At 37.0% G+C, this 10,704-nt stretch overlaps 1 protein-coding gene across 1 annotated transcript in view; it reads right to left on the reverse strand.

Annotated features, from left to right (window-relative positions):
• LOC135217042 (leukocyte elastase inhibitor A-like) overlaps positions 1-10,503 on the reverse strand; it is a 125,771-nt gene extending 115,268 nt beyond the window's left edge. The window contains exon 1 of the mRNA XM_064252648.1: positions 10,388-10,503. The gene's annotated coding sequence lies outside the window, so the exon portion shown is untranslated. The remainder of the gene's footprint in view (positions 1-10,387) is intronic.
• Between the last annotated feature and the right edge of the window lie 201 nt (positions 10,504-10,704).

The following is a 10,704-nucleotide window of genomic DNA, read 5'->3' on the forward strand; positions in this document are numbered from 1 at the left end:
CCAAAATAATACACAAGGAAGGCAACTACAATCGTTATTTGGTATCAGAAGCAGTCAGCATCGCCATGCAACGTCCCAGCCTTAACATCCAACGTGAGGCAGACCGATCCTTGCCCTCGTTGTAGGGAGGCAGCCCTTCACCCGCGTGGAACAAAACCCCCACACGCGGACAGGACGCGCACACCGACTTTCAGTAAATTAAACATATATGTAATTAATATATATTTATGTATAATGTGTATATAATAACTTACTTTCAACTTTTTATATAATTTCTGTTGTTAACATATTTATTTGTCTTATTTTATGTTTCACTATAGTCTTTTGTAAATACTTAAACTAGGTATCTGGCAATTGTACTACCTTTCCGTCCTCATAACGTCACAAAAACGCATGTAGGCTCATATTAAGAGCCTGTGCTGGCACCAAGCCAGCTTAATCTTAAACAACAACAACATATTTGTATCAGTACGCTTGATAACGTCAATACGTATAGGTTGACGAAACAGCTGTCGCGTGTAAAAATTCTGGAGTAAATGGAAGAACCCCATTATGTGTCCATTAGTAACCTGAACAATGAAGTAAAGAAAATAATTAGAAAATATGAAGCAATTTCAAAAAAGCTGGTTAACAGTGAAAAAGCCATTCTATTCAATGAATATATATATATATATATATATATATATATATATATATATATATAATATATATATATATATATATATATGAGGCGGCCTTCGTATCATGAGCTTTTTGTATCTTGGACCGCATTTTACATGTAAAATGGCTAATCCGTTCCAAGCCCTCCAAAAACACCCCAGTAAATTTCATAATAAAGCTAAATTGACCTATAAACAATGAAATACTACAACAATTTGGAACATTCAATACCTAACTTAATACGTACTGGTAATATACCTGTAAATTAAGTGTATTAGTGGGTATGGTATACAAGAAATACTGTACGTACATACATACGTATGTAGTAAAATGTGGAAGCTTACCTTTAGAGTGAGGCTATCTCTGAAAGTGGTGACAGAGGAGGACAAACGGCAGATACGTACGTACACTTAACTTTACGAAACACATTAAAAAATGTAAGGAAAACATACATAAACTAAACTTTACGAAACACATTAACAAAACTGTAACACTCAACTTCACAAAAAACTAAAATTTAATTTTTTTTTTGTCTTTTTTTTTATTTTTACATTTTTTTTTACTTTCAACTTCTTCACCACTTTCAACTTTCTGTTCTTTAGTAGTATCACTTGGTTCTTCCTTTTTGCTTACTACTCCAACTAAAGGCCTCTTTAAAAAATAACTATCCAAGGAAGATTGCTTCTGCCTACTTTTAACAATGTTCCTGAAACGACTCGGGCAAACGTCATCAAACTGTGCAAGCATACGACCTGTGTAAGCCTTTTCGGGGTGTCTCTTTTCTATGAATGATTGCACCTTATGAAAAGCAGCTAGAGCATCCTTAATTTCTGCCGTTGTCATAGTCCTCGTCCTCCTCCTCGCCGCTGCTAGAGAACTCCTCTTGAACGACGTTATGTTGCATGGCCTCTAACTCATTCAGGTCATCCGTCGTAAGCTCCTCTTGGTGCTCCTCGAGAAGGTCATTGATGTTGTCCTCGTCGACGACCAGCCCCATGGACTTGCCTAATGCAACGATCTCGTCAAGATCTGGTTGCAAAACAGTTTCAGGATAGTCAACTGTTTCTGAATCTGCAGCACCAGCTTCGCCCACATCGAATCCCTCGAAGTCTTGGGCGGATACGGCATCAGGCAGAGTTTCCTCCACGAGGAATTCAAGGTTCGCCTCGAAACCTCCTGCCAAGCTTGGTCGGTGAGTCGGATGCATATCACAATATCGAAATGCTCCTTCCAAAATTCACGCAAGGTGAGGTTTGTGGTATCGGTGGTGTCGAAACATCTCTTGAAAAGAGGTTTCGTATACAGCTTCTTGAAGTTCGATATCACTTGCTGGTCCATGGGCTGGAGGAGAGGGGTGGTGTTAGGCGGAAGATAAAGAACCTTGATGAAGGAATACTCTGCTAGGATATCTTCCTCGAGGCCAGGAGGGTGAGCAGGGGCATTGTCCAACACAAGCAGGCATTTCAGAGGGAGGCGCTTCTCTTCCAAGAATTTCTTCACTGTCGGGCTGAAACACAGATTTACCCACTCGGTGAACAAAAGCCTCGTTACCCAGGCTTTCGCATTAGCCCTCCACATCACTGGAAGCTTCTCCTTAAGCATTTTGTGGGCTTTGAAGGCTCGAGGAGTCTCAGAATGATAGACAAGTAGGGGTTTCACCTTGCAATCCCCACTGGCGTTCGAACAAAGTGCGAGTGTAAGCCTGTCTTTCATAGGCTTATGCCCGGGTAGCTTCTTCTCTTCCTCGGTGATGTACGTCCGACGAGGCATTTTTTTTCTCATCACAGTTGAAGACTTGCTGAGAACTGTAGCCTTCCTTGATCACATCTCGTCGAACGTAAGTTTGAAAAGGCTTAGGCCGCTTTAGTGTCCGAGCTGGCCGCCTCCCCCCCATGCCACACCACGAATGGATGCCAGTCCGTTTACAGAATTTCTCGAACCACCCATGCGAAGCCTTGAAGTCTGGGGTTGGCGTTGATGTCCCTTCTCCTCCTTCGTCTTCGGCCTGGGCAATCAAATCGCCGAAAATAGCGCTGGCTTTGTGGGAGGTTGCCGTCTCCATTATCATATCGCCAGCGATTTCTTTGTCTTTTATCCAGACAAGAAGAAGCCTTTCCATTTCATTGTGCACGCGGGTCCTCTTGCTGGACAAAATAGTGACGCTTTTGGAAGGTGTACCTGCTTTGATGGCATCCTTCTGCTTAAGATGGTGCCTATTGTCGACGGATTTTGGCTGTATTCCTTGGCGATCACACCCAATCGTATACCAGCTTCATACTTTTTGATAATCTCCATCTTCGTTTCCAAAGAGAGCATCCTCTTCTTTCCGTGAATTTCAAGTTTCTTGGGACCTATGACTACGTAATTATGTTATGTGGTACGTATACGTATGTAGTAAAGTTCTCACACAACACGATAAAGTATACTGCAACGAAATCACTAACGAATTTACGTTAATAAACGAAATCGTTAGAATGAACGAAAACCGCGTGCGTACAATACAGAGGATGCCGTGCAGTGGCTGTAGAAGCATGCCGCTATGTAGATGCATGATGGGAGGGATGCTGACCATTAGGAGAGAAGGATTCCATCAGGCGGTTGGACTAGCATCATGGAAAACCAATGGAAGAGAGCAGGAGGATGGTGGCGAGTCTACTCAGTTGCGGCGCGCGAGTTTCAAAATTGTTATCGGTGGTCCGGGCGACTCTCGGACTTTACAGCAACAACCTTTCGTATCTTGAGCAATTTTCATATGTAGAGCCTTAAAATTTTTCGTATTTGCTTTCGTATCTCGATTTTTTCGTAAGTTGAAGCCTTTCGTACCTCAAGGTACCACTGTGTATGTGTATATATATATATATATATATATATATATATATATATATATATATATATATATTTGATATATATATATATATATATATAGTTAATATATATATATATATATATATATATATCTATATATATTATATTATAATTATTATATATATATATAATTACCTATATATATATAATATATATATTATATATAATATAATATATATATATTAATATTATAAGATATATATACAGATATATATACAGAAGTCCTCGGGTTACGCTGGTCTCGACTTACGATGTTTTCTTTCGTGGTTACGAACGCGCCCCATAAAAATATAAAAAATAATATTTTGCGTCGTTCCGTCTTACGCGGTTTTAGCGTCGTAAGCAACGTAAACAAACGCGAACTAGTTCCAGGCGCACGGCGGAAGAATACGCTTTGTGGGGGAGAGGACGGCGTCGCTTCGCTACGCTCAGTCCTCGCCCATACGCCATTTTGGTTGTTTACACTGCCTCTCTCTCCCTCGTGTTGTATCGTTTTTGTAACTTTTTGCTCTTTGTTATGGCTCCCAAGCGCAAGGGCGGACTCTTCTGAATGGTAGTGCAATCGAAGAAAAGCAAAGGCCATCACCATGGAAATTAAAGTGGACATTATAAAGCGATCCGAGAAGGGAGAAACGCCAACAAACATTGGCCGCTCGCTTGGCCTTAGCCGTTCGACCGTTGCTACCATTATCAAAGATAAAGAGCGCATCGTTGAACATGTGAAAGGATCTGCTCCTATGAAAGCGACAGTGATAACTAAGCAGCGTAGTGGTCTAATAATTGAAATGGAAAGGTTATTGGTGCTTTGGTTGGAAGACCAAAATCAACGGCGTATCCCAGTCAGCCTTATGGTGATTCAGGAGAAGGCGAAAAGATTGTTTGAAGCGTTGAAAAAATTGAAAAAGAAAAGGGGGAGGGAAGTGAAAGTGAAGAGTTTGTGGCTAGTAGGGGTTGGTTTATGCAGTTTAAGGCTCGGGCCAATTACCATAACCTTATTACAAGGTGAAGCTGCTAGTGGGGATGAGAAAGCAGCGAGTGAATTCCTAAAGCGTTGTCCTGAGATAATTAAGGAGGGGGGTTATTCTGCTCAGCAAGTGTTTAACGTAGACGAGACAGGTTTGTTTTGGAAACGTATGCCTAACCGCACTTACATCGCCAAGGAGGAGAAGTCAGCACCCGGTCATAAAGCCAGCAAGGAGAGGCTAACTTTACTTCTTGGGGGTAATGCTGCTGGCGACTTCAAACTGAAGCCCTTGTTGGTGTATCAGGCTGAAAATCCAAGGGCACTCAAGGCATTTGGAAGGGTCAACTACCAGTAATTTGGAAGTCCAACAAGAAGGCATGGGTGACACTTGCAGTGTTTGAGGACTGGTTCGTAAACCATTTTGTTCCAAGTGTGGAGCGTATTGCGCCTCCAAGGGTATCCCCTTTAAGGTGTTGCTAGTGCTGGACAATGCCCCTGGACACCCTGCCCAGCTGGGAGACTTCAACCCTAATGTCAAGGTGGTTTACCTTCCACCTAATACCACGGCCCTTTTACAGCCTATGGACCAAGGAGTGATTGCTTCGTTCAAGGCCTACTACCTACGAAGGACAATTGCTATGGCTTTACAGGCAACTGAAACCAAGAAGGACTTGACTCTGAAGGACTTTTGGAAATCCTACAACATCCTTGATGCTGTAAAGAACATTGCTAATTCCTGGGAGGAGGTTAAGCAAACAAACATGAATGGTGTCTGGAAGAAAATTTGTCTCAATTTGTGAATGATTTCCATGGGTTTGAGGACACAGTTCAGCTAGTTGTCAAGAACGTTGTTGCCCTGAGTAAGGAAATCAATTTGGAGATGGAGGTTGATGATGTTACAGAGCTGCTGGAGTCTCATGGCGAGGAGTTATCTGCTGAGGACCTGATACAACTGGAGAAGCAGATAATAGAGGAAGAAGAAGAAGCACCCACCCCAGAGCCTAAGGCTTTCACAAGGCATGACTTGATAAGAGGTTTTGCAGAGTTGCAGCAAGCGTTGTCAACTTTTGAGGCTCAGGATCCCAACTTGGACAGGTTCACTAGGGTTTCCAGAGGCGTCATGGATTTGATGCAGTGTTACAAGGAGGATCTTGGATGAAAAGAGGTCGCTCTCTGTTCAGACTAACCTGGAGCAGGTATTTTAAGAAGGTAGAAGAGGCCTGCAGGAGATCCTGTACCCTCTACCTCAGCTGCCTCTGCTAATCCAGCACCTTCTGAATGTTCTGCGATCAACCCAGACTCAACCTGCCCCAGTATCGTCCAGCACCTTCTGTAGGTTCTTTGCCTCACCTAAAGACTCACCTGCCCCAACATCTCCAGTAGTATGTTCTGCCTCACCTCAAGAATCACCTGCTCAGCATCTCCAGTACTAGTATGTTTCTGCCTCACCTCAAGAATCATCTGCCTCAGCATCTCCAGCAACTTCTGGAGGTTCTTTTTCTCTTCACTAACCTCCCCCAGTCTCTCCAGCACCGCAGCTTCCTCTCCAGTGTGCAAGCCAATCAAACTAATAAAGGTAAGGAATTGTTCTCTCGTTGTTATTGAATAGGTATTTACATTAAATCATGTGTATTTTCAATGTTCCGACTTACGCTGAAATCGTGTTACGATGCATCGTAGAACGGATCTACGTCGTAACTCGGAGACCCCCCTGGTATCCCCCGATATATGATAGATATATATATATAGATTATATATATATATATATATATATATATATATATATATATATATATATATATATATATATAGTATATAGATTATATATAGATATATATAGATATATATATATATATATATATATATATATATATATATATATTATATATATATATATATATATATAGATATAATATAATATAATATATATATATATATATATATAATATATATAATATACATATATATATATATGATATAATAATATATATAGATATAATATATATATATGTGTATATATATATATATTATATATAATATATATTATATATATATATATATATATATATATATATATACACATATATATATTTTATTTATTTATTTATATATAAGTATATATATATATACATATATATATATATATATATATATATATATATGCATATATATATATATATATATATATATATATATATATATATATATATATATATGGATATTTATTTATATATATAGATGCATATATATATATATATATATATATATATATATATATATATATATATATATATATATATATATATATATATATATATATATATATATATATATATATATATATATATATATATATATATATATATATATATAATATATATATATATATATATATATATAATATATATATATATATATATATATATATATACACTACTATACATATACGTATGTGTGTTCGTACTTGGAGAAATTCTGCACATGAATATTAGCCAAATAATTTTCTCCCTGCATTAGCAATATATGATTTTTTGCCCTTTTATGCAAATAAAAGTAGTTCCACTTCATGCACTGCCTGCTTTGTACTACACAATCTTGTATTATTTTAGTTAATAGAGATATTTTGTTCCCATATACTTGTCATTTACCTAAATTCGAATTTGACCGCTACATGCCCCAAGGGAAGCTCAAAATCTGTGCCACATTTAAGAAAAAATGCAATGTTTACATCATTATCCAGAGAATAATGTTACAAAAAGTTTCAATATGATGAAGAGTATCTGGCAACGATTATTTTATCATTTTTTAGGTCTGTAGTGCTTCCAAATACTAAATATGCAAATTGATTGAGAAAATTTGATTTGGAAACACTATAATTACATGATGTGACTACTGTACCTGCTTTTCTAATCCTCCAAATGCAATTAACAAGGCAGTAAAATTACTCTGATAATGAACAGATATTCATGTGATAGTCACAGTATAAACTACATACATATATTAGTGGTAGCCTTGTTTACAACCGAATACCTCTTTCTTCCTCCATTGGACTGTGAAGATATTCTCTGAACTCGATATTCACACTCTTGCGTGTGTAGAGGGTAAGTCGTGGAAACAGAGTAGCAAAATATACTGTATTTTTCAAAAGATTACATCTTTTGATAGCTTGCAGAGAAGTGCTTTTGAATGTGTGTATGAGACAAGAGCTAGAGAGGAAGTCTGAGTTACAATTCATTTACAAATCATAGGCGAGCAAACCTAATCAAAAGATACAGGTATATGACCAAACATACTTATCTAGCCCTCTTAAGCCGATTGGACGTATTATACATCGAGATAAATTGTCTGTCGGGTGCTAATTGGACGTATCGTACGTCGACATAGAAATTTTTTTTTTTAATTTGCGGAAAAATACTTATAGGCCTACCAGGCGAAAACTTTTGAATCACGCGCCTTGGGGGTACTGGGAGCTCACGGATCAAGGCATTGTTTTGTTTACAATTGTTACCCAGGCACGCAAGCGCGAATTTCTTTCTTATCGCACTAAAAAGTATCAGTGACACATCTCAGAAAATTATTTCGTCACTTTGACATAATTTTTGCACCTTTTTAAATTAGCCGTTACATGGAGTGTTATATATGAAAATGTGCGCAATTTCATGTAGAATACAACAAAAAATACTCATGATTGTAGCTTTTATCAGTTTTGAAATATTTTCATACAAATAACGATAAGTGCCAAAATTTCAACCTTTGGTCAACTTTGACTCTACTGAAATGGTCAAAAAACGCAATTTTAAGCTAAAACTCTTATATTCTAGTAATATTCAATCATTTACCTTCATTTTGCAACAAATTGGAAGTCTCTAGCACAATATTTCGATTTATAGTGAATTTATGAAAAAACTTTTTCCTTACGTCCGCGCAGTAACTCTACCAATAAATTTTTTTGTGCGATTGTCGTAATGTTTGCACCATTTTAAATTAGCCATTACATAAAGTTTTATATATGGAAATGTGCGCAATTTCATGCACAATATAACTAAGAACAACCCCTGGTTGTAGCTTTTATCAGTTTTGAAATATTTTCATATAAATAACGATAAGTGCCAAAATTTCAACCTTCGGTCAACTTTGACTCTACCAAAATGGTCGAAAAACGCAATTGTAAACTAAAACACTTATATTCTAGTAATATTCAATCATTTGCCTTCATTTTGCAACAAATTGGAAGTCTCTAGCACAATATTTCGATTTATGGTGAATTTATGAAAAAAAAACCTTTTCCTTATGTCCGCGCGGTAACTATTCCGAAAAAAATCAGAAATTTTTTTGTGCGATTGTCGTAATGTTTGCACCATTTTAAATTAGCTGTTACATAAAGTTTTATATATGAAAATATGCGCAATTTCATGTAGAATAGAACAAATAAATGATTGAAGGTTGTAGCTTTTCTCATTTTCGAAACATTTGCATATAAATCACGATAAATAAAAAAAAACCACGTTCGGTCAACTTTGACTCTACCGTAATAGTCGAAAAACGCAATTGTAAGCTAAAACTCTTACAGTCTAGTAATATTCAGTCATTTATCTTCATTTTGAAGCAAATTCGAATTTTCTAGCACAATTTTTAGATTTATGGTGAATTTAAAAAAAAAAACTTTCCTTCCCTCCGCGCGCGGATTCTCCGCCGCAAATCTCCGAAATGCGTACGTCGCATTCTCGTAATATTTGCTCCATTTCATATTAGGCGTTTCATAGAGTTTTATATATAAAAATGTGCACAATTTCATGTAAAATACAACAAAAAATAATTGAAGGTTGTAGCTTTTCTCATTTTCGAAATATTTGCATATAAAAAAATATATAAAAAATTTCGACATTCAGTTAACTTTAACTCGTCCGAAATGGTCGAAAACTGCAATTTTAAGCTAAAACTCTTACAGTATAGTAATATTCAATCATTTATTTTCATTTTGAAACAAATTGCAAGTCTCTAGAACAATATTTAGATTTATGGTAAATTTAAAAAAAAAAAAAAACAAAAAAAAAAAAAAAAAAATTTACGTCCGCACGTTACGAATTCATGCATCATTTTTTGATAATATTTTCTCTGTGTTGCTTTGATCGTTTTACAATGTGTTATATACCAAAATGATTTGAATACAATTATATATGAAATTTTGTTTTTGCACTATCATATATAGCATTATTTATACATGATAATGATATTTTTTCATTTTTGATGGTTGCATACTAAACTTCAGGCAATAACAAAAAAAGGAGCCAAAAATGAACTCTTAATCTTGAAAACTAAGCGCACTGTGATTTTTTGAAAAAAATATTTTTTCCGCTTCAGCGCTCACTCCGAGATCCCCCCGGCATACGGGAGACAATTTTCATCATACTCCTTCGGCGTAAGAGGGCTAGGTTAAGACACATCATCGTTTCAAGATCTCGTGAGAGCCGAAGTATGTTCCCATGAATGTAGGTTGTTGTTGTGTGTTTCTATTTGTGCTTGGCTAAGCTTCACCGCTCACCACATCCTGGACTGAGGTTTTTGGGCAGACTTTCCTCCATGACTTCCTGACCTGATTACTGGACTTATTTTGGGCAGACTTTCCTCCATGACTTCCTGACCTGATTACTTGACTTATAAGATTCTAAAGTAATGTATTCACATTACTATTTAAAATGTAATTATCCACTACACATATGTAAGCACACCCAAGATTAACTTATTTTAAAATGTATGTCACTCATTTTGTGATTTCCCTTACTCAAAAACTTTTAATACCCTACGATTGCAGGAGATAAGGGGGCTCCAAAACCTAAAAAAAATAAAATAAATAAATATGATATTGTTATGATACAATAAAGTTTTTTACATACTTACCTGGCAGATATATACCTCCGTGGCGCAGGTACTGAAGGCAGGGGTCTGGTACAACCAGACCACTGGCACCTCCTTCTACCTTTGGGATATTGCCCACAGGTCCTTGGATCGTTTTCCTTGGGGGGACCCGTGGGGGCTGGCTGCAAAACAACACGGTGGGGTAAGCTAACCCAGACCCTTGCAGGCTGAACAGCATCGAGTCCTGGTGTGACTGTAAGAATAGATAAGTGAGTGAGAGAGTGACTGGCTCCTCTTCTATCTTTTTCTCCCCCTCTACCTGTGGGTAGAGGGATACGGTCGTCACCTTGCTGGATAAG

This window comes from Macrobrachium nipponense, chromosome 7 (assembly GCF_015104395.2).
Source record: "Macrobrachium nipponense isolate FS-2020 chromosome 7, ASM1510439v2, whole genome shotgun sequence".
Classification (NCBI taxonomy): domain Eukaryota; kingdom Metazoa; phylum Arthropoda; class Malacostraca; order Decapoda; family Palaemonidae; genus Macrobrachium; species Macrobrachium nipponense.